Here is a 25,923-nt window from a genome sequence, read left to right on the forward strand (position 1 = left end):
GAGTTCAAAACACTGGTCATCAGGATGCTCACAGAAATAGTTGAGTATAGTCACAAAATAGAGGAAAGAGTGAAGACCATTCAAAGTGAGGTAAAGAAAAACATACAGGAAACCAACAGTGAAAGGAAGGACACCAGGACTGAAATCAACGATTTGGAGCAGAAAAGAGAAATTAACATTCAACTGGAACAGAATGAAGAAACAAGAATTCAAAAACATGAAGAGAGGCCTAGGAACCTCTGGGACAACTTTAAATGGTCCAACATCCAAATAGTAGGGGTCCCAGAAGGAGAAGAGGAATGGCAAGAAATCAAAAACTCATTTGAACAAACAATGAAGGAAAACTTCCCCAATATGCCAAAGAAAATAGACTTCCTGGAAGTCCAGGAAGCTCAGAGTCCCAAAGAAGTTGGACCCAAGGAGAAACACACCAAGGCACATCATAGTTACATTACCTAAGATTAAAGACAAGGAGAGAATCCTAAAAGCAGCAGGGGAAAAGGAAACAGTTACCTACGAAGGAGTTCCCATAAGACAATCAGCTGATTTCTCAACAAAAACCTCACAGGATAGGAGGGGCTGGAAAGAAGTATTCAAAGTCATGAAAGGCGAGGACCCACATCCAAGATTACTCTATCCAGCAAAGCTTTCATTTAGAATGGAAGGGCAGATTAAGTGCTTCCCAGATAAGGCCAAGTTAAAGGAGTCCATCATCATCAAGCCCTTATTACATGAAATGTTAAAGGGACTTATCTAAGAAAAAGAAGGTCAAAACTATGAACACTAAAATGACAACAAATTCACAACTATCAACAACTGAACCTAAAACAAAACCAAAAACAAACTAAGCAAACAACTAGAACAGGAACAGAATCACAGAAATGGAGATCACATGGAGGGTTATCTGTAGGGAGGCAGAGGTGACAATGGTAGAAAAATGAACAAACAATAAGAAGCATAATTTTTAGGCACAAAATAGACAGGGGGAGGGTAAGATAGTATAGGAAATGTAGAAGCCAAATAACTTATATGTATGACTCTTGGACATGAACTAAGGGAGGAAAATGTTGGAGCGAGAGGAGTATTGGGTAGAGGGGACTAAAGGGGAGAAAAATTGGGACAACTGTAATAGCACAATCAATAAAATATATTTTAAACATTTTTAATGTTAATAAAGGGAACTCTTCTATAACCAACACCCAAGCCTAAAGGTGACAGTATAGTGGCATCCCAGGACATCCTGGGTCCCTCTCTGAGTATAATCTTCCTTCTCTACCCTAGAGGTGCCTCCTAGCTTGACTTTTTTGTTTACCATCATTTTTTTAAATTGTGGTTTTATCACTTGTGTATTTCTAAACTATGAATTTGGCTTTCTTTATTTCAAATTATATATAAATTTCATTGTTTTACTTCTTTCATTAGACATTATATTTATGAAATCTACACATGCTGTTGCATATATCTCTGATGTATTTTTGTTACTATGCCATGGTCCATTAAATTGGAATTTTGAATTCTGAACATACACCAACATAGTATGTTATCCATTCTAATGTAGAAGGGCACTTGGAGTTTTTCACTTTTAGTTTTACCCACAAAAGTATTTATGTGTCCCAAAGTACCTCTTGCTCATACACTTAACAATGAAATTACTGCATCATGGGATATGTATAATTTCAGACTTATTAGACAATGATAACAGTTTTCCAAAGTATCTACTAATTTATACCAGCACAGCAGTGAATAAGAGTTCCTGTTGTCCCACATACACACAGTCATTTGACCTCATGAAACCTCTTCATCTTTGCCCATCAGATCATGTTAATGTTTCCCTGCCTCTAGAAATGAGCTGTTCTCTGACACCCTCCCCAGACACAGTCTCTTCTATGCCACAGCTTCCGTGTCCTCCAGGGAGCCTCCTCCACCTCATCAAGCAACACCCCCTACCTTTCTCCCTTCATGGAATTTACATTCTAAAACATTACTTTTTCATTTACTCAAATTGTACAGATTTGGATTTTCTACCCACATACTTCAAGTGTGTATTTGAGATTTCCTTAATTTACCTAAATTATTGAAAGGCAAAAGTAACATTTGCATATTTTTTATTTTAAACAGAACAAATTACTTTATTCATTTTATTTTTTAATCTTCACCTAAAGATATGCTTACTGATTTTAGAGAGAGAGGAAGGGAGGGAGAGAGAGAGGGAAAGAAACATCAATTGGTAGCTTCCTGTGTGTGCCCCAACCGGGGACTGAATTGGCAACCTGGGCATTTGCCCTGATTGGGAAGTAAATCTACAGCCTTTCAGTTTATAGGATGACATTCCAATCAACAGAACTTCACTGTCCAGGGCCAGAACAAGTTACTTTTAAAAGATTATTCCAGGTTGAACAGAGATTAAGAAATAGAGTCCAAAGAGCACAAATAGTGATTATCTGTATGTGTGTATATATATAATTATGTAGTATAATATAGATAAAATATGTTACATATGTATGCTTTATGTAATTATGTACATGTAATATACTTATATAATATATTATATAATATAGGCACATTATAGTATATATGTAGATATGTTTATCATATATGATATATCTTTGTTATATAGTTATATATTATATATAATTTATGAGTGGTTATATATCAATTATAAGAGAAAGATGAACAATAACTGCTTAATAGAACTGAGAGGAACTGATGGATTAGAAAACAGTTTGTAAATCGACCTTTATTTTAAATGAGTTCAATATAAAAATCCATCTCAAAGAAGTAAATTTTCTGCATATTTTAGCCAACTTACTTAGAAATTGATTGCAAGTCTTAAAAGTGGAGAACAGCAATAAATGTGCAATATTTCAAATGGTTAGGAGCGTGAATCTATAATCACAAAGACCTGAGCCATAGTCAATCAGTTGATAGGTATGCTTCCTTGTATAAGTTACTTAACTTGAATGAGTATGGCTTTCTCCTTGAAAAAGTGAGCCTTTTGAAAAGGATATTGTGTGGTATTCACAACTTCCAAGGCCAGTATTATTATTATTATTATTATTATTATTATTATTATTATCTCATTTCATCCATGAGACAAACTGGGCTTACGGAGCTTAAAGGACATGCTTTGCTCAAAAGCTAGTGACCTCTGGAGGTAGAACTGGATGTAAGATTCTCCAAGTCTTTGCCACTGGGTCATGATGTTATTAAGACCTATTCTAGAACTCCTTAATATTTGACTGTTTCTACTTCATGTCTCAGCCCAACAAGCCAAAGTACACAAGTAATGTATCCATTACCCTTCATAAAATGGAAGTTTAGTACATGGTGGTGATAAAAATAATGATGTTGATTGTGGTGGTTGTGATGATGGTGATGATGTTGGTGATAATGATAATGGTAAAGATGATGGTAATGGTGATGATGATGATAATGATGGTGATGATTATGATGGCGATGATGTTGCTGATGTTGATGACTAGAAGATGTGTGCTTTTCCTTAGACCCAAACAAGATGATCGGGTTCTAGTCTCTGTTTCTAACTCAGTGACATATCTAAAGCTCACACATCTTAATGATTCAAGTCTGTTCCAAATCTTTCATAATACTATGTTCTGCCCAAATGGAGCATTGGAGCTGGAGTCCTATTTGTCATCTACGTGTACATGTTTAAGCCCCTTGCGTAGTGGCATGGGATTGAATATATTTTTACTTGATAGCATAACCTCTGAGTCACACCTTCTATTGAATTCAGAAATTAAGAACTCTCCTTTTGTCCGTAGCCAGGTAGAAGTTCTCTGAAGGATTTTATAAATAAATGTAACGGTGCACTTCTTGATACAAACTGTACATACTTGACACACAACTTTGATATTGCCTTCAGTGTGGATCTTCCAACTGCTTGCTCTTACTGGTTAGTTCCCTTAAAGCCATATGTGCAACTGAGGAAATATTCTTGCAGCATTGATTTTGTAATAAAACATAAAGCAATTCAAATTGCCAATTTCTACTACTTATGCTAAAAGGCAATTTTTAAATCAGCCATAGCATATGAATTGTAGTCTAAAAACTATTTTAACCGGAATCAAACTAGTTAAAATTAGTGAATGATCCAAACTTTCCTACACAGAAAAAAGTACAAGTTATAACTGTGGTTTGATTGAGGATTTAAAATAAGAAAAAAGAGAAATCCTAGAAAAATCACTAAACCAATAAAAACTTTTAGATTTTTTTGACAGGTGAAGAGTTTCTTTATTCATCCTCCTCCTCCTCCTCTTCCTCCTTTTCTTCTTCGTCCTCTTCCTCCTCATCTTCTTTGTCTCCCTCTTCCACCTTTTTCCGAGCAACTTTAGCAGGACCCTTTGCCCCATCAAAATTTTCTTTAGACTTACAGTCAGAGACATCCTTCTCATACCTCTCCTTCAGCTTTGCAGCCTTATTGTTGTAAGGCTGCTTTTCACTGTCACTTAAGTTATTCCACATCTCACACAGCTTCTTTGCCACATCTCCAATAGAGATGCCAGAGTTTGTGGATTTGATATTGGAGCAGAATTCTGAGCAGAATAGGAAGCGTCCAGATGGTGGCCTTTTGGGGGCATTGGAGTCCTTCTTCTTCTTGCCTTTTTTAGCTGCCCCATAACCCTTCATTTCCCGATCATAGTTTACTTATCTGCCTTTGCCATCCCATCAAATTTAGATTTCTCTTTCCCCGACATTGTCTTCCACCTCTCAGAGCACTTCTTGGAAAAGTCTGCAAAACTGACAGCAACCTCTGGGGTTTTTCCTCTTATGTTCCTCTCTGCATGTCTGCACAAAGAAGGCATGAGCAGACATCTTGCCCTTTGGCTTCTTGGGATCACCTTTAGCCATCCTGACTGTATTGTTTGCTAGTCTGGGCAGTTCAGGGCACCATGCCAAAACTTGTAGATTTTTGACCAGAAGTAACTCTAGAATTTTAACATAGGGGAGGTGTATAGTTTGGTAAGGGCAGTGGGGTTTGTATTGAAGTTGAACCAACTCACCAGGCACACTTCTTACTTGACTATTAGTTTATTTAGGGTGTTTTGAGGCACATGGTGGGCACTTGGGAGTTTAAAGCCTCCTGATTCATCCCTTGGTTCAGCCTACATTTTATATTTAGGAATTGGAGAGTAAACCTAAGTTCATTTGTTTGTATAGTTATTTAATCACTCCAAAATGACACATTAGTGCTGTCACCTGGCTACAGTAAGCTTGCCATATTCAAAAGAAGTGGAGCTAAAGAGTAACTGAGCAGTTGGTGTTCCGCCAAGCTGAAAATAACATTTAACAGGCTTTTAATCTACTGTGCGGGTTATTGCCCCCATGAGTGCTGTTTTAGTCTACAGATTTAAAAAAATTAGAACAAAAGATTGTTTTCACTTAGCATTCAAAGCTGGTGGTGTTATTATTGTGGCCTTAGTAATCCAACAGAAGTTCACTACCAAGTACACCATTTCAGTTTATCGCATACACTAATGTGTCCTTATTTAAAAGTAAACAAGCAGAAATCCAGACAGGACACTATTTCATCAAAGCTGATTATCAGAGGGAGACATGGATGGTGATGCCATTAAGCTTTGGAGTTCAGTTTATAGGAGAAAAATAATGGAGTAAAATGCAGACCCAGGGCAGGACCATACCTATTTTACAGTGTTATATGCCCAGTACCAAGTGCTTAATAAACACTTGGAAAAGAATGAACAAATTAATTAATTAATGAGGAAATAGGTCCCAACAGGCTACTGAGAGAAGCATGATCAGATCACTCAAAAGTGCTGACAAGTGTGAACTCGGGCCCTTTAGTCCTCACCTAGTTTTCTGGTGGCTCATGGAGATACAGAACATTTTGGCATGTTTTTCCCCTACATCCTCCTGTGTTCCTTATTTTGGCCTGAATCTATCATGATTTAGAACAGGAATATGTGGACTTAATGCAAAAACAAACATGAAGAAATCAACAAGCAATAGAATAGACCTACCATACAAGATGAATTCACAAAAAATAATAATAAGGAATTTAACTTTTTACCTTTTATCTGCACAACTTAATGCTTCACAAAGTATAACTCAAATATTTCCATATCAAATAGTGAAAAAAATTCTATGATAGATACTGGGTAGCTAGAAATTTGAATCTTGATTTTTTAATCTGAAGCAAATTTTATCACTGGAAGTTCTGATAAAGCATTTTTTCATCTACTGAACAGAACCAGAAAATGTCATGTCACGTAACTATAAAAATATGCTTGTGGCCTGTCCATTTCACACTGTGTTTTAGAAGCACGTAGTACAGTATGGTTTGGGGAGACCAAGTCGGGTCAAGTGTTTCCATCAGGTCTGAGCTCAGTGTCAGTAACAATCACATTTACCGGTCTCCCGTGCCTCTTCTTGGCGTGAAGCCCAAACACTTCCCTGCTTGTACAGAAGCCCTGGTTCCCTTTCTGAGCTCCCCTCCCTCATCCCAGTCCCCAGCTTCCTGTGCTCCAGCTTTTGCCATGCCAAGCTTGTGTTCCCAGTGGTGGGAACAATTTTCCCTTGTTCACAAACTTACCTCCTTCCCTAGTCCAGTCTCAGATGAACCCCATCACTTATGGAGAAGCCTTCCCTGCCACTTACTCATCTCCCAGAGCTGCCAGAACAAAGTTCCACAATCAGGGCATGTACAATAACAGACATTTATCCTCTCACAGTTCTGAAGGCCAGAAGTCCAAAATCAGGGAGTTGGCAGGACCACACTCCCTACAAAGCCCCTAGGGTGGATCCTTCCTAACTCTTCCATCTCCTGGGGCTTGCAGGCACCACCCCAGTCTCTGTCTTCATCCTCATGTTGTGTCCTCCCTGGGTCTCAGTCTGATCCTAAGGACACCAGTCACATCAGGTCTGTGTCCACCCTACTCCACTATGATCTCATCCACATTAATTAATAGGGTCTGCAAGGAACCTATTTCCAACTAAGGTCATACTCTGAGGTACTAGTGGCTAAGACATATCTTTTTTCGAAGGGACACAATTCAGCCCAGAGCACTCACTCTGTATATACACCCTCCCATCATTTTTATTGCATGATACTGTGTTACTTCTTGGTGAAGCACTTCCTACCACCTGGTGTACTTTGACCACTTTCTTATTTATCTGTTTACTGATTTGTGCCATTAAACTGTAAGCTCCATGAAAATAAGAACCTTTCATGTCCTGTTCTCTGCCCAGTTCCCAAAATCAAAAAGCAGAGATTCCATAAATAGAGAATGAATGAATTACGCTTTCATCATAAAATAAAACTTAACAACATGAAGGGCCAGTCATATATGATATTGACAATATACAGAGATATAACAATAACTCATTTTGAAGCATTTTGCAAATTAAAAATAGTTGTCTTGTGTCTCACCTCCTGCAGTTTTTACAGCAATCCAATTAGACTGTATGGGGCATGCTCTTCACTTTAGAACAAGGAAAGCTGAGACTCAGGGAGGCAAGTGAGTGGCTCAGCTGTGAGCAGCAGAGATGGAATGTGAGGATGGTCCTGTGACTCCACTAAGCCCTTCCTTTCCTTTCCCCTCAAATCTTATTACAAAGCAGCTTGTTGTCTTGTGGAGGAGTCATATGTGCATAAGAAAAGATAAATGCATGCAGACCATTGGCTCAGGGTCCAGTGATGTCCATGCAGTTGTTCCCAGGGCAATGCTGTTCCTTCAGTCTGGTTCTGTCCATCCTGTTTTCCTTTTCTCTAAACACAGCACATCTCAGTTTGGGACTTTTTCCTAGTTGGTTCTGCCAATCGTCAGGCAGAATGACAACTGAGGAGACAAGATGCTGGACCAAAGGGTGAGCTTCCTGTGAGGACGTAGCACTGAAGACTTTTCTTTTTTCCATGCTACCCGTAGTTTCTTAACAATTCAAGGGGCAGTGCAAGACTGCTTGGTGTCAACTGTTAAATCTGAAGAATTCATTTCTATTGGACATATCCCCAGAGGTGGGACTGCTGGATCCTATGGCAGTTCTCTTTTTTAAAATTTCTTAAGGACCCTCCCTGCTGTTTGCCACAGTGGCTGCACCTGTTTACCTTCCCACCAACAGTGCACAGGGGTTCTCTTTTCTCCACATTCTCACCAACACTTGTAATTTTCTATAGTTTTTTTTTTTTGGAGTAGGCCATCCTAATGAGTGCAAGGTGATATCTTATTGTGGTTTTGATTTGCATTTCCCTGATGATTAGTGATGTTGAGCACATTTGGCTATCTTCCTTGGGAAAATGTCTAGTTTTTAATAAATCTGCCCAGTTTTTAATTGAATTGTGACATGATAGTGGTGTTAGCTAATGCTACCAAGGCAAACATATTGCAATATACAAATATATCAAGTCAGCATGTTGTACACCTTAAACTTATACAATATTAACTTTCAATTATATCTTAATTTTGTAAAAGAGAATGCAAAGTAATTCTTAGAAAGAAGTTGCAAAATTATAAAGAAAGACCACAGAAGGCAATTAACTTCATCAAGTGCTTTTTCACTGTTGGTAACAGATATTAATTTAGGCTTCATGCTCCCATTCCTTAATCACATCAGACCCTTAGGTTTTAAACTTAGTATCCCATTTCCTGACTTACTGGGCACCCACTCCCCATGATGGGAGTACATATCAGCTTTGGAAACAGAAGAACCAGCATCAGCTCTTCATTATCTGATTTCAATTTGTATGTAACCTTTGATGATCTATTTTAACCAGCTATAAAAAAGGAATAATAGCTATCTTGCAGGATTTTCATATAAATCATTTGAATGAGTGCATTTGAACATATCTTGTAAACAATGAAGTGCTTGCAGATACAAGATTATTTTAGCATTTAATTTACTCTCCTTGATAATTTCCACGTAATCTATAACATACTATTGCCTGCTCTTTCTTGTTGATGATTTCTTACCCTCCCCCAGACCCACAGAAACAGTTTGTTCTTCACTCACCAGCTCTTTGGCAATGGCACTTCTCACAGATGTACTTCTATCCTGTGTGTCTTTCTGTTCTCCCAGCCATTAGACTGTTGGCTGGCTAAGGAAGGATAATGTCTGAGCCACCTTTGCATTCATAGCAGCAGCTTGCATTAATAAGCCATCACTATATGAGTATGATATATATTTTAATTCAAATATCTATAATATTTTCTGTCCCATTTAGTATCACAAGGTATCACATTGAATAGAGAAAAGCTAAAAGGGAATGTTAGTCATGCACTCTGTGCCTTTTGTCCTAATACACTAGAATCACCCAGTATTTTTTTCCATCCTAACATTGCGTTGTCTCTCCTTCCCAAATATTCTCTTTCTAGGATTTGAAAAGTGCGTGTTTGTGAAATTTAGGGTTTACCTTCTTTAAAGACTGGTCATGTTTTTACCCCACAAAATATTATTCAGAAATCTCTGAGATTGATGTTGTTGTCTTTGTGGCTTAAAACCTCTGAGACTGACATTGTTGTTTTCCTTCTGCTAATACAAATTCAGAAAATTTTTATAAAAATCCAAATTCATGGATTCATTGTTACTATTAAGTTGGGGCTGTGGAGATATGTGTTCTTCCAGAATCAGAAAAAATACTACATCAGAGGATGCTTAGAGATGTGAAAGATGGATTAACATAGAAGTGCCACTAGGTGATGTAGCCCCATCTAAGTACCATAATGTACAGAAGCTTCCAGAAATACATGATCATTTCCAGCCCAAAGACACAAGGTCAGATGAATCTGTGAGTGTCCATGAGTAAACGAGAGGCTGAGCAAATGCCTTATAGTTAAAAATGTCAGGGAATAAATCTGGCTAAGGAATAAGCAGATTGGGAAACATTTGGCCACAATACCTCATGCAGCCCTGAGGAATCTGGAAGGGAGGAGGCTGACCGATGTGAGCCATAGTGGATGGCAAGCCCCTGGCAGGGGTCCTTGTGCCACAAAGCAGAGCAACCATCTGTAAGCCGGAAGATGATACCCTCCCATTTTTCTCAAAGGGGAGAGCAAGCATAATGTGCCCACCCTATCCCAGTTTGCTGGCTAAAAAATCATCTCCTAAAATGCAGGCCTGTCAGGCAGTATCTTGAAGAACCCCAGAAATATTACAACTTTTCCAACCAGACAGAAACAGATAATCTACCCCTTATTTCTTGGAGAGAAATAAGAGGTTTATTTTCACAATCAGAGCCCTGTTAGGGCTGTGAACCACAGACAGAATAGGTATGCAGTGAGACGGGACACTCTGCACTTCTCCCCAGTACTAAGGTCATCTTCTCTACAGCATAAAGCTAACTAATAACTGATGGGTCCCTCAGCCTGACCATATCAATGACAACACAGTCTTGGAAAACAAATACATATTTGATGGGACCCCACAGTTTCCTTTAGTGGCATTTGGCCATTCGTCTATTTTTACACCAATTTGGTAATGCATTCCCTGAAAGGCATTCTTTAGGAGAAGTTTTAATTAAGATTTCTGCCTGCAGCAAATTGTAGGAACTGCCATACATCACACTGTAGCAACCCAGACACAGATCATTGGCCACTCAGACTGACTCATGTGCTGTGAACAAATATTACCATTTTCATTTTGCTGTGGATCATTTTTGAATATGATTAAAAAGGCAGCATCAACTGTAGGATTTTCGCATGCCCATTTTTTCACCACATCTGAGATAATGCGTATCTTTGAAATAAAGTATTTGCCTCAAAAGTCTATAACATGTTATAAATTATGGAATAGTCATACATTTAAGAGAGATTTTAATATACATAAATAATAGAATGAATCTATTGAATGGTTTCATGAATCAAATAAAGGAACAAAAATATGACCTCCTCCATGCTGTCACAAAAGGCAAGATTTCCTTCTTTTTTACGGCCAAATAGTTTTTTATTGTGTATATGTACCACTGTTTTTTTATCCACTCATCTACTGATGGGCACTTGGGCTGCTTCCAAATCTTAGCTATTGTAAACAGTGCTGCAATGAACATAGGTGTGGATGGACCTGGAGGGTAGTATGCCAAGTGAAATAAGCCTCTTAGGCAAAGACATGTACCATATGTTCTCACTTATATGTGAAATCTAATGAACAAAATAAACTAACAAACGAAATAAAAACAGATTCATAAGATACAGAGAAGAGACTGACAGCTGTCAGAGGAAAGGGGTAGGTGGGGGCTGGGTGAAAAAGGTGAAGGGATAAAACAAAAATATAAAAAATTCATAGGTACAGATAACAGTATTGTGATTATCAGAGGGGAAGGGTGGTGAAGAAGGTACAGGGGAATAAATGGTAATGGAAGAAGACATGACTTGGGGTGGTGAACACAATATAATATACAGATGATGTGTTGTAGAACTGTGCACCTGAAACCTATATAATTTTATTAACCAATGTCATGCACAATAAATCCAATTAAAAAATTAAATTTAAAACATGACCTTCTCTTATAATTTCTGTAATTTTTGAAAACTGAGGAGTTGCTATATTTATATTTAAATTTGTACAATGACAAGACTCCAATCTGCTCTAAACTCAACTCATTTCTCCCATCTGCTTCATTTGTTGGTTGGTTGATTGGTTGGTTTTCCCTTCTTTCTCTCTGGAATCACGGCAAAGTCTTTGCTGGCACCAGGGAAGTTTCTCTTAAGCAATGGGGGAGAACTATTGTGACCACTTTTATTTTTCTGATCATTCTTGATTCTGCATAAATGTGGATCTGTACTTAGTTAGCATAAGCCTGAAAATATGAACTGAACAACAAACATCTTTTTGAACATTTCACATTCTTAATGCTCTTTCCTAAACTTTTCCTGTCATAGTATATAGGCATCCTTGTTCCTTTAAGTCTGACTGCGTCTTAGAAAGTTAGATGTCCCAGCTGGAGTTTTATGACCTTCCCTTGTGAAGTAAGAGTCTTTGTCAGAGCCAGGAGGAGGTCAGAGCCACTCATAGCCAGACCACAGCTTCTGACATCCCCTCAATAAATGGGCTATGAGAAAAATCCCCTGAGTTCGGCTCTTCCCTTGAGCGTTTGCACCAGAGAGTGTGTAGCTTACCAAATACTCATAATGTTATAGTTTTTAAGTGCCCTGTATGTGTGAGTGTGTGAGTGTATGTGAAGAATATTTATTTAGTGGGGAGTTTACTTAGTGGGGAGCTTTTTGTTTGTTTTTTGCTTGACCAAATCATTTGCAATCAGAACTGAAGCAATTTAAATGTTACAGTCTTCCTCAACTCTTCCTCTGCATCAGAATCAGCCCTTTGTCTGAGCCCCACACAGTTATCCTATTTGATTTTGGAGGTTTGGTGCCCAGGGCCAGGACAAGAAAGTGGGACTGAAATGCAGAGCACCCTCACTACATGCAGCCACTACCCCTCAACTGGAATCTCCAGGCTTCCAGGCCCATGACTCTGTGTTTATGTATCCTCCAAGTCATTCTGATACATTGTGAAGTAAATGAGCTGCAGAAATTCCAGGTAGCAAAAACTACAAGGTCTGTGGGGGATAACTCCAACCATCATTAATATAATGAGAGTAATTTGCATGGCATCAATGTAACCTGGCAGCCAAGGAGAGTGAACTGGAATGCATATGTGTGAACAATGACGACTTCACTGTACTAGTCAATGGGGGTGGTACATGCCACTTAGCAAGCATGTACACTGTGTGGCCATCACATTCAAAATGACCGAGCAAGTAGAGCAATGAATCTGCATCAAATATTGTATTAAGCTTGAACATTTCTCTGTGGAAACTATTCAGAGGATTCAGAAGGCTTTGAGGGACAATGCAATGAGAGCAGCACCCATAAAAGTGTGGCACAAATGCTTCAAAGATGGTCGAGAATCTGTTGAAAGTGATCCACATTCTGGAAGGCCTGCAATAAGCAGAACAGCTGAGAATGTTGAACAAGTACAGACTGCAATCAACAAAGATTGGTGACTGACAGTGAAAGAACTAAAAGCTGATCTGGGCATTCCAAAATTTACTGGCTTTTCCCAAAACTAAAATCACCTTTGGAAGGGAAGAGATTTTGATTGTCAATGAAATTTAGGAAAATACAATGGGGCAGCTGATGGCAATTCCAAAAAAGGATTTTGCAGAATGTTTTGAATGTAGAAAGACACTGGAAGAACTGTGTGATGTCCCCAGGAACCTACTTTGAAAGGGACAGAAGTGTCATTGTCCTTTGTACAATGTATCTTCTTCAATAAATGTCTCAATTTTTGATCATTCATGGCTGGACACTTTCTGGGCACGCCACACAAATTGAAAACTGAGAAATAAGTTTCTATGTATTGTCTCTTTTTTCTTCTTCCAACCCTGGAACTAATATATGTATGTGTGTGTGTGTGTGTGTGTGTGTGTGTATACACATGTATGTGTATTCCAACAGTATTAACTATTTTCTTGGTGTTTTAAATTGAGAATCTCATGCTACATCTAAGATTCTGGTTCTAATTGAAACCCAGCAGTCCAGACACACACTCCCATGTGTAATAGGCATTCTCTGGCGTGTCCTCACCAATCCCTGTGACCCCCAACTCTGAGGCCCAATGTTAAGTGCTATCTGCCGTCACTTCTGCACTGTTACTTTTTCTTGAGGTCAATAATTATTCTGTGTACCCCATCTTTCTCAAAATAAGACAACAAAACACAGACCAAGGAAAATGCAGTCAAATGTCATTAGAAAAGCAGTCCTAGTTATTTAATATGCAATCAAATCAAATCTGTATTATAGACCAAGCTAGGGTACTCCATGTGGGCACTGACCAGTCCATACAGACATTTGTGGGTTCAATCCCTTGATACAAAGTTTTCAGAATTTTTATCTATATTTATAATACAATTTACCAGATGACTTACTTAGGTGTCCATCTAGAGTTTCCTATGTGGAATATTAATGCTTTGGGATTTAGTGAAAATATTGCAATATTCAGACAGTATATTTATCTTCTCCCAAAGAACAAATAAGATCTCTGTCACAGTCGTTAGCTAAAAAGCTTCAATTGTCTGTGACTGGTGTGTATTAGTGGATTGAGTGCTGGCCTGCAAACCAAAGGGTCACCGGTTCGATTCCCAGTCAGGGCACATGCCGGGGTTGTGGGCCAGGTCCCCACCAGGGGACGTATGAGAGGCAACCACACATTGATGTTTCTTTCCCTGTCTTTCTCCCTCCTTTCCTTTCTCTCTAAAAATAAATAAGTAAAATCTTTTTTAAGCTTCAATTAGATGTGTGTTGGTGCTTAATACACATGCACTGGCACCCATGCAGAACACATATACACGCATGCATTGATGTTTCTCTCATAATTACAGTGTGAGATCAGTGGCCTGGTGACAAAGTTTGAAGTGACTTATTAGCAGATGTGGCACCTCCAGGAATTTTGCCTTTTCTCTCTTAAATAAGGCCTTGTATGTGCCAAAGAAATATAGCACCTCTGAGCTTTCATCAGCTGAAACAGATTTTAATTCCCTTCCAGAACCTCCTCAAACATCCAACTGCTGAAATCTGATGATACAGCCAGAGAGGGAGGGAAAGTCGTATTTCTCATTGCACAAAACTTGAGGCTCCAAGCCAAGGCCAGCATTACATTTGTGTATCACATTGGAAGTCTTGATTTAAAAAGGCTCCAGGCCTGAGGTGGCTATTGCTCCAGTGCATGAAAGAAGGACAAGGTGGTCACATGAGCAAAGGAGATCTGTCACCACATTTATTCTCACATCAAACAGTTGTGAAAGCCCAGCCTTCACTGTGGGATGCAGCACTATCCCATGCCATCAGGCACATGTCATGATGAGGCGACAGCTCTGCAAGAGCAAATAAGTGCTGCACCTTGTGGACCAGAAGGCATGGGGTCTTCATTCCTCCAGTAAGGTAGGCAGCGTGAGAGACTGGAGAGTTAGGTTCTGTGATAAGTACCTACATCTGTATCTACATGTTTGTATGCATACCTGCTGCACACCTACATCTGCACCTGCAGATGTGGGTATATATCTACTACACACCTACATATATATCTACATACCTATCTATATACTTACATATTTGTTTACATGCATGCATGCACACATGTTTAAATATCTACCTACATATTTACCTATACATGTACCTGAATGCCTATTCATGTGTGTGCATCTGAATGTATGTCATGTGTGCCTGCATATGTGTGTGCATATTTACATGCATGTGTACTTCCCTACATGCATACCTATGGACCTCCGTGTGTACCTATATACACATACAGGCATACATAAAGCATACATGCACATATGCATATCTTACATATAAAGGCAGATTTTTATGTTTTGACCTACACACAACATGCTCACCTAAGTCCCCCCAAATGAATAGTCAGGAGAATAAACTGTTTAGGTGCCCAAGTCTATTTAAAAACCACACAGGGTGCTTTCTACCCCTTCAGCCCAGTGCTGGGTCTTCCTGGAGCTATAAGTAGACAGAGCAGAACCCAGTGCAGGACAGCGGATGGTGCTGATGTGGCCCCTCTGCCTCCAGTCCTCATTTGGGCTGCTTCATGGAGGTATCGGCACAGTGACTTGGCTATAGGGTCACTCTTCTTATTCTTAATTTCCCTCACATGTGAGTGTTCAAGGACTAGTGCATCATGAAAACAAGAGTGTTAAGGAAAATTGTGCACACCAGGAATTTTAGCCCTGACTTTTTTGTGTGTCACTTTTCAAACCAATTTTCAAGGATTTGTTCCCTTTGCAGCCGTATGAGAGAAATAAAGTCTGCACATGAGAGATAATATTGTCTTGGGGAAATATCCAGAGGATTAATGCATTTTGTCTGGAGCTAGCAGGAAATGGTGTTTCAGCTGTGCTTATGGGTTCATTGTGAATACATCACCTCAAGAACAATTTGTTAAACAAGAAATATAGGGTGCAGGATTGGGAAGGCAGAATAAATGGGGAGAGACAGATCCAAGAGTGGCTTTGATGTGTATCTGTGTCGTTAATAAATGAAGGCTGACTCTTTCATTCAGGAAAAGAGAAATCCCCTGACACCCAGTGGAATAAGAAGAGATGTTTTCATCTAAGCTACTTCCGTGTCATAGTGGAGACGAGGGTAATTCCACACTGCTGATTAGTAAATACAGGGAAAGTCAAGACAATTGTAACAAGCTCAGCTCTAACTCCACTAAAGGACATCATGTTACAGAACCTGTGTTTTTGCTACCTCCTTAAACACATAACTGCTAAAGTCTCTTGAGCAAAGATGACCATGGAGGATGCACCCAAGACATGGTCACAAATGACAACCAAAGGTTTACCAACAGTTATCAACAAGTTAGAAGTAACTAGACTCAGCCAATTCCAGGTTTGTTTTCCTTGTTCTTGTGATTTGCTTTGCTCTTTTCACTAGTTTCTCCACTTTGGAGATGGGGGAAAGCAGGTCATTTTGTTGTTGTTGTTTTTAGTACCATGTAATAGTCAAATTGACTTTCTGGGTATTATCATGTAAAGAGATCAGAAAAACTGGATCTTATGATGGAAAGAACAAAGAGATATCTGTTTTCCAGATAGACCTTTGTTTCTTCTCAAGCCAAATTCTGATAAAAATTATTTGCTCATTAGAGAACTAAGCATTTTATTCTGTAAATACTTGCAAAGAGGGTTATATGCTATGGGGTCAGACCTAGGATTCTACTATTAGGAAGGTACTTGTTTTAACCCCATTTTCCAGCTGTACAAACCAGGGACTAGGAAATAAAATTGACTGCCCCAAACCATGCACTTGTCTCTGACTGCTTGTGAAAGCCACAGCCCCAGCAGGTGGGCGTGCAGACAATTTCAGAATTTGGGATCATAATGCTGTATCCTCAAAGGACAAGCCATGACAGGTCTGTTAAGTGATAGCAGAGAAAACCTAGGTGTAAAAATACTGATACAAGAGACAAGTGGGTGAATAGTGAATAAACACTTTGTATGCTAAAATGAGTTTTTCTGGACTTAACTCTATACTCCCAAAAAATAGTTATATGCACTAGATGCAAAATATTCGTACATCAATCTTTTGTTTTAATTCCCACACTATCCTTTCAGGGTTGATCTCCTCACTTACAGAACAGGTGAATGTGGTGGTCATTTGTCCAGTCTCAGGTGATGAGCAATGGAGGCAGATGTGGACCTGGATTTAGTGTGCATTCCAGCTGCACTCCCTCTCAGGAACAGGGCTTCTGCCCAAGTCAAGGCTGAGACCCCATCTACCCTGCCTACTCCAAGCTCCTCATCTCCAAGTCTTTGGGTTGCCTAGGCCCTAGGCCAGCACACTCCAAGCCTGGCTGTGTATGAGAAGCTCCATCTACTTTGAGGAGGATCTGAAAGGATTTGTTGTCCCTATTTTTTTTATCCCATGTGTCATGGGTCATCTGCCATGGAAGGGATTTTAGCATACCTCTCAAACATCAGGATTGTTTCCCAATTCCACCTCTGTCCACAGGGAAGGTAGCTGGCCTGAGTTCTGATCTGTATCCCAGATCCTTGCCCTGAACCCTGTCCCTCTGAATTGGGGTTCCAGCCTCTGCTTTAAATCCTATAGTAAGAAATTGGCTTTGTACTTCCAGCTACTAACTGGAGTTCTGGACTACCTAGAAAGAGAGAATGTGTTCTGTAGTTGAGATGTTGAGATGTGACCACCCAGACAGCAAGATCTTCAGGCCTTGCTTACTAAACTTGACTTTCTGTCTGTCCTTCAAGGATAGTCCCACTGACTCTTGGATCCCTCAGCATGGGACCCATCTGTTTGCAGTCCTCCTGCTCCTCTGTGGGTCCCTATTTATGGCTTGCATGTCTCACAACCAACACTGTGGGAGTCAGGACTTCCAGCTGGTGGCAATACTCCTCATCATATAATGAAGTTGAAATATTTCCCACTGTGTCAGTGTTCAATGATATGATGTTTTCACCCAGAAGATTTAACAGGTGCACCTAGGGTCTTAAACCACTTCAACATGGACATTAAGAAAGCAAGGAACAGGCAAAGGAGAGATTCTAGTAACTTCTCTTCCACTGGGTCATTGAAGCCCTCATGCCCATGTGAGAGTGCAATTGAGAATTGCAATGGCCTCTCAATCTGAAGAACACAGACACATGATGACATAGGTTACCTGGGCATAATAATGTTTCCCATGGGCCATTTTAAAATCCTCTAATGGATGGACCTTCCCTCAAGTGGGCTTCAGAAAAGTGAGCCCCTCCCAGGGCATGAAAGTACACATGCACCAGGGTGGACTTTCTGGGAAGAAGGTTCATCCCTGCCTTCAGATTTTCAAAGACATTGTGGCCATTTAAATGCCAAATTAGATTTAAATCCAGCATAAAATTAGTCTGTGAGTCTAGGCTCTATTTAAGTCCAAAGATAATTGTAGCAAAGTAAAACTTCTTTTAAAAATAAATGTCCTACTTCTCATCTAAGAAGAGATTCTCCAGGTGACATTTTATTCTGATCCACATGTTTATTGAAAAAACGATAACCCTGTGTAGTTATGTGCTGGTTTTTGTTGTTTTTAGAGACATCAGTACAACAGTCCTGCCCAATAAAGAAGGATTATTAGCCCTGTTGGTCAGAGGGGAAAACCAGGGTTTAGGGAAGTGTGGCTGCCCCAAGTTCATGCAATGGGCAAATAAAAGAGACAGAACTGTCTTAACAAGCAGCAAGTATTCCAGTGGCAATGAAGGTGGGTTAGGCTATTGATTCGTGTGCTGGGGGTACATTCTAGAAAGAATTACTATGATTTGTCCCAAGATTACTAGTCTTCAGCCCATAGGCAGCCCAGTACTTTTATCTCTGATTGTTAAGAAAAGAAATTACTGTGGGCTACAAGTGTGTCCGCATCTGGTGAATTTGACATGGTCAGCACACCCATGGATCCCCAATTGGAGGCAGCATTTGAAGTTTCATTTACAAAACAGAGAGCCATGGCATCCAGGAGCCTTCCAATGCTTTCCATCAGCCAAGTGTCAGGCCCTTGTCTGCCAGCCTGGATGAGCCCAGTACTCTCACACTTGGTGAATCCACTGTGCAAATAAGAGTTCTGGCTGCTGATGGCCTTTCTGATCTCGTTGCCATGGGAACGGCCAGCAGATGGAAGAGGATACGGTATGGGAAGTTATAAAAAGAAGCCTGCCTTTAAACCCTTACCTTGTCTTCCCCAATCTTATGCGTTTCCATGGGAGCAGGAAAAATAACCACTCACAGTACTTGTTATGGAGACCTGGGTCTCCGAAGCTGTCAATCAGACAGCTTCAGGTCTCCTTTCAGGAGCCCTGAACTCATCCCAAATGTAAAAGCTAGAAATTTTATGAGGCCTTCACAAGGAGGAACCCTGTAAACCACCCAGGGCCCAGGTGTGGAGTCCTCCCTCCGGTGGCTAGGCAGGGACTGAGGCTCCTTCCCTCTCTGAGGTGAGTATAACCCAGCCTGGGGTCTTCCTCCCAAACTCCCATCCTGGGGCCTCCAGCCCTCTTCCATTAGGCTGTCTCTCCCGGCCCCTCACTTCCCTGGTCTCTCTTCTGCTGACTGTTGTACCTTCCCCCACTTCATACTCACCTGCCCCACCCAGAGCTCTCATGTCCAGTCTAAGTTTCTTTCTCTGTCTCTTTTTGCTTCTCTCTTTGCCTATTTTTTTACCTCTCTTTTTCTTCTTTCTTTACCTCTCCTCTAAAGGGTGCTGTACTCTTTCAGAGTTTTCTCTTTAATCCTGTGGTTCCAATTTCTTGCCTTCAAAATGCATTTCTTTTCTTAGAAATGCAAAGTGTTTTTACTGTCTTCAAAGAAACTGAGAAATTTCTCACAGTCCTATTTAACTGCCTCTAAGACAAATAATTTTTCACCCAGATTTGGGTAGAAACACAAATATGTGTTTCAGAGTAAATGGTTATCATTCTCTTGTGCCCAGAAAATTCATGCGATTATCTCCTTGGCCACCTGTGGAGGCATTTCTGAAACTCATTCCAGTGGCCTTTACATCTCAAGATAAAGTCCAAATACAAAAGGTTAATTGAATTACACATCGTTTCTTTTCATTGGCCAGCTCTATCTCCTCCAACTTCAGTTCCAAATTTATGCAAAATATCCAGCAAGCATAAAATATTTTCAGAATTCCCATAAGAAGTTCTCTTTCACACAATTAAAACTTCAAAAAAATATGTCAGAACATATCAGGTGAATAAAACAAGGCATCATACTCTGTTGTCTCCATTTTAAATCTGCATATCCTCCTCCCTTAAATAATGGCTCACTCTGTGGGGTGTTTTCAAAGGACTTTTAAAGACTGCCAATCTGTTGAGTGTGGCCCAGATTGCAGGGCCAGATCCTGTGAGGCAGGTATAATGTTATTCTCCCCTTTCACAGGTAAGGCAATTGAGGCTTAGTGAAATTTATAGTTTGGGGGTAAAAAGCAGGGGATTGGCTTTCATCACATTACCTTAATTATGTAAAAAAAATTTAATTAATAAACCCCAAGAAAGAAATTTGCTCAGAAAAACCTGTAGCACCAGCCTGTGGATGTTTTCTTTGCCCCACACTGATTATTCTAATCCCAAAAACCTCTAGAGAACAGAAAGCAGGAATGGCCTCGGCCATCTAGGAGAGGGAACCTCCTGCTCCAGGCTGATCTGAGGCTTGGTCTCACCCACCACCAGTCTTACTTTCTTTAAAATACATATGTCCATTCATTTACCCCACAAATACTGACTGAGCATCTAATAGGCAGAGCATCTAACTGCAATGTCACAGTCAGCAAATGGGGCCCTGCTCACCATCATGGAGGGGCACAGACAGTAACAAACATGCCTTAAACTGTGCAGCAATGTGCAGAGTCACTCCCTCCAGGATGACCGGTGGCCTCTGTGCTGCCCAGGACAGGGGAGCATGTTTCATCCTCACTGACATTCAGGCCCTCTGTGACATCCGATGCTACCAGTCATCCTTAACTTGCTGAAGCTGTCCTCTCTCTGACTTCCCAGCTCATTATTGTGGGGCACACACATTGAATCCACATTTGTAACTAGACACACTTTATCACCTTGAAGGCATTACCTCCAACCCACCCACCTGGGGAAGCTCATCTATCCCCTGACCTCCTTCCACACCTACACGCTGGGCCTTAGGGAATCATCTCCAAATCAGACCTTTCTCCCTGAACAAAAAATCATCAATGAATAGTCCCTGAGTGCCTGCTGAGCACTAGACATTCTCCTAGGAGCCTGGGTCATGTGAGTGAGTGATATCTTAGCAGCATGCTTTGTCCTGATGGGCAAAGCCTGCCAAGTTTTATCATATTAATATTTTTTCAGCCATGCCTTACACCATGCCTCCTGCTCTCCTACTCTCTCTGAATACATCATTCAGGTTCATGTTTCTGCCATTCCCTCTTCCTCCCATCTCCAGCTTCCAGAAGAAGACATTTGTCATTTAGTCTCCATAGACCTACCTGACTGCCAAAGTAGAGGTGGCCACCCTCTTCTGGGCTGGTGTCTATACAGACCCCCATCCTAGAATACAACCTTGGTTGCAACTTCTGGTCAGCTAGCATCTACATCTGCCCACCCTAGATTGTCACCTCCCAGAAGGTAGGAGCCAGGTTTATACCTTGTGTTCTCCTTGTGCATGGTGATTCTCAGAGTTTAAGATGTAAAAGCAAAATATCAGTGGAGACAGTATTAATTGGAAAAAGGCCTAATGCAATAAAAGATAAACACACAGACTGGAAAAGTGAGCTTGAGACTAACTCATAAGTATAAATACAATGTCAACAGAATAGCAAGTATTAGTAGAAGTGAACACCAGGATTCAACAACCTCATGGGACCCAGATTCTCTAGCTCTCATACGTTGCCCACTGACCCACTAGATAGCTCCACCTGGATGACCCATAGGCACATCACAGCCTTACCATCTCCCCTACTCTGCAAGCTCATATATTTTTGCATTTTTCATCCTGGTGAATACCACTAGGATCTATCCATATTGTCCAATCTGAACCTCCCTCTCCCTGGATCCCAGGCTTTGAGTCAACAGGTCCTATACATTCACATTTCCTGACTGTTATCTCCTTGCCATTCTCAGAACACCACTTTAATTCATACCTTTATTTCTTACCTAGATTTTGACAACTCTGGTGACAAAGCGATCATTTAAAACAAAAATCTATGTCCATGGGTTATTCATATATGTTCTTTGACTACAATGTGGCGATTGACTTTGGAAGCAGGGAGTGAGCTGGGTGGAGGAGGTCAAAGCGGGTGGGGGGGGGATTGAGACAACTGTAACAGAATAAACAAGAATAAAAAGAATAAGTAAATAAATATTGTAAGTAATTACTTCACAAAAAACCCACAAATCTAATAATTCTACTTCTCCATCCTCTAAAGCCCCCCATTTTTCTACCATTGTCCTCACCATAATTCTTTGAAATGATCTGTTTGATCCACTGTCTCAAAAGTAGTGTCTCCACAGCAACATCTTCGCAGATATGTCCCCTAAAGCAAGTGACATAAAGGAAAGAATAAACAAATTGGACCTCAACAAATTAAAAAGCTTCTGCATGGCTAAAGAAAACAGCATTAAAATGAAAAGACAGACTTCCGGCCAAGATGGAGGGGTAGGTAGACATACTGTGCCTCTTTGCACCACCAAAATAAGGACAGAAACAATTTAGAAACAACCAGAACTGACAGAAAATTGAACTGTATGGAAGTTGGACAACCAAGGAGTTAAAATAGACACGTTCATCCAGACCAGTAGGAAGGGAGGAGGCAGGCAGCCGGGTAGAGAGGGGTCAAGGCACAAAAAGCAGTGGCACCAAACACGTAAGGCATCCTGGGCATGCAAGACCACAGCAGGCGGACCCTGGGTGCGCAGGCAGCAGCTGGCAGACCATGGGCCCTGGGTGGCAACAGGCAGACCCAGCAAAGCGGCAATTGTGAAGCAAGGCACTGCGCGCAAGGCGCCTGGCTGACCAGGTGGTCCCAGGATCCCAGCACCAGGAAATAGAGCCTCAGGGCACTTATTGAAAATACCTGTGGGAGTTGAGGCATAGGGAGAGACTCCCAGCCTCACAGGAGAGGTCGTTGGAGAGACTCACAGGGTCCTAGAATGTGCACAAGCCGACCCACATGGGAATTAGCGCCACAAAGGCCCAGTTTGCTTGGAGGAAGCAGTGGAAGGGACTGAAAGCCAACAGAGAGTGGAGTAAGCACCCTTGTTCCCTCTCAGACCCCTCCCCCACATACTGCATCACAACCCAGCACTGGGTTGCCCCGCCCCAGTGAACACTTTAGGCTCCACCCCTCACTATGTAACAGGCATGACAAGACAAAAAAAAAAAAATGGCTCAAATGGAAGAACAGATGAAAGCTCCAAAACAAATAAAACTAAGTGACTAAGAGATAGCCAACCTATCAGATCCACAGTTCAAAGCACTGGTGATCAGGATGCTCACAAAATTGGTTGAATTTGGTTACAAATTACATGAAAAAATGAAAGCTATGCTAAGTGAAATGAAGGAAGATGCACAGCGAACCAATAGTGATGGGAGTAAAACTGAGACTCAAATCAGTGGAGTGGACCAGAAGGAAGAAAAAAAAAACAATCAACCAGAAAAGAATAAAGAAGCAAGAATTTAAAAAAATGAGGAGAGACTTAGTAACCTCCAGGACATCTTGAAACATTCCAACATCTGAATTATAGGGATAGGTATCAGAAGGGGAAGAGGAAGAGCAACAAGTAGAAAAGTTATTTGAATAAATAATAAAGGAGAACTTCCCAAATCTGGCAAAGGAGATAGACTTACAGGAAGTCCAGGAAGCTCAGAGAGTCCCAAAGAAGTTGGACCCAAGGAAGAGCACACCAAAGCACTTCATAATTATATTAGCCAAGATAAAAATGAAGGAGAGAATCCTAGAAGTAGCAAGAGATAAAGAGACAGTAACTTACAAAATAGTTCCCATCAGACTGTCAGCTGATTTCTCAAAAGAGACCTTGCAGGTAAGAAGGGGCTGGAAAGAAGTATTCCAAGTCGTGAAAGGCAAGATTGCTCTATCCAGCAAAGCTTTCATTTAGAATGTAAGGGCAGATAAAGCGCTTCTCAGATAAGGTCAAGTTAAAGGAGTTCATCATCACCAAGCCCTTACTATATGAAATGTTAAAGGGACTTATCTAAGAAAAAGAAGATAAAAAACATGTACAGTAAAGTGACAGCAAACTCACAATTATTAACAACCACACCTAAGAAAAACAAACTAAGCGAACTACTAGAACAGAAACAGAATCACAGAAATGGAGATCACATGGAGGGTTAGCAACAGGGGGGTGGGAGGAGGAGAGAGAGGGAAAAGTCACAGAGAATAAGTAGCTTAGATGGTAGGTAGAAAATAGACGGGGGGAGGGCAAGAATAGTATGGGAAATGTAGAAGCTAAAGAACTTATAAGTATGGCACGGACATGAACTAAAGGGGGGGATGTGGGTGGGAGAAGGTGTGCAGGGTGGAGGGGAGTGAAGGGGGGAAATGGGGCAACCATAATAGCATAATCAATAAAATGTAATTTTTAAAAAAGCAAACAAAATATAACCAGAGTCATTGAAATTAAGAACAATCTAACAATAGCCAGAGGGGAGAGGGAGAGGACAGTGGAAGAAGGGTTTTCAGGAACTACTATAAAGGGCACATGGACAAAACCAATGGGGAGGGTGGAAGCAAAGGAGGGAGGTGGGTTTGGAGGGGGTCAGGGGAGGGATGGGGAGAAGATACTGACAACTGTAATTGAACAATGATAAAATAATTTAAATTAAAAACAAAAAAGTATTGTCTCAAGTGTACATGCTATATCTTATTCATTTCAGGAGTCATGGTGGCACACAGTACATGCCCACTTCATTTGTTGGATGCTTAGAATGAACTGTTTATTTGAGGGCAAGTTGATGTAGTGTGCACTGAATTATGGTATAAGTAAACTCTATCTGTAATCCTCTACATGGCCATACCAAATACTATTGCTTTGTTCAAAGGCCGTACCTAGAGACTAACACTTGCAGGAAGGTGACTGGTGATGGAGAGATGGAGGCTGATCTGCTGGAGTCTGCTATATTCAATGTTTTTAGATGTTAATATACATCATAAACTCATGAATGCACACAAATCTGGAGAGCATGGGGAATGTAGTGGGTGTTAGAACTGAAGTACAGAGACACATCACCAGGCTGCAATAATGTAAGCACTTAAGCAACATAAAGTTTAACAAGACAATATGAAATCTTAGTTTCATCCTGCTACCACCCAAAGAATGAAAAACAGAATAATTACAATTGGTTTTCATCTGATAGCTGAAGATACAAAGAAATAAAGTTCTATTAGCCCCATGGAGTGTCAGAAGGAGGACAGTGGTTAGATTTTACAAGGAGGTAGATTATAATAATAAAAGAAAATCTTTCTGGAGAGTTCTGGCTGTGGAGTGAAATCTTTTGTGAAATAGTGAGTACACATTCTTTGGAGTCTGTAAAAACCACTCCTTTGGGATCATTTCACAGTAGGGTGTTCAGCTATTAAGAAATGTGAGGGCGTCTGTGGGGTTCTCTTTTCTTTGGCTCTTATATCCAATTGATTCCATAAATTTTTATCTGTATTTACACCTAAGGTTATTTATACCTAAATCACCCTATGAGTTTACAAAAGCTGAAATGATGTGTGTATGAAAACTCCTGGCTGGTACAAAGCTCCTGTAGGTATACACACACACAGACAAGTGAAATCCCATAGTCTATGAGAGGAGTGCTTGTTAGAAATGTATCTTTAATGTTATTTTGAGTTAGGCATGATTTTAAGTTGCTGCTTTTCATTCTGTGAAATATAACATTCTACCAATTTAGC

General features: G+C 40.4%; 1 pseudogene; it reads right to left on the reverse strand.

Annotated features, from left to right (window-relative positions):
* Positions 1–4,251: 4,251 nt before the first annotated feature.
* LOC114492539 lies at positions 4,252–4,902 on the reverse strand (annotated as a pseudogene).
* Between the last annotated feature and the right edge of the window lie 21,021 nt (positions 4,903–25,923).

Source organism: Phyllostomus discolor, chromosome 1, assembly GCF_004126475.2.
Source record: "Phyllostomus discolor isolate MPI-MPIP mPhyDis1 chromosome 1, mPhyDis1.pri.v3, whole genome shotgun sequence".
Lineage (NCBI taxonomy): Eukaryota > Metazoa > Chordata > Mammalia > Chiroptera > Phyllostomidae > Phyllostomus > Phyllostomus discolor.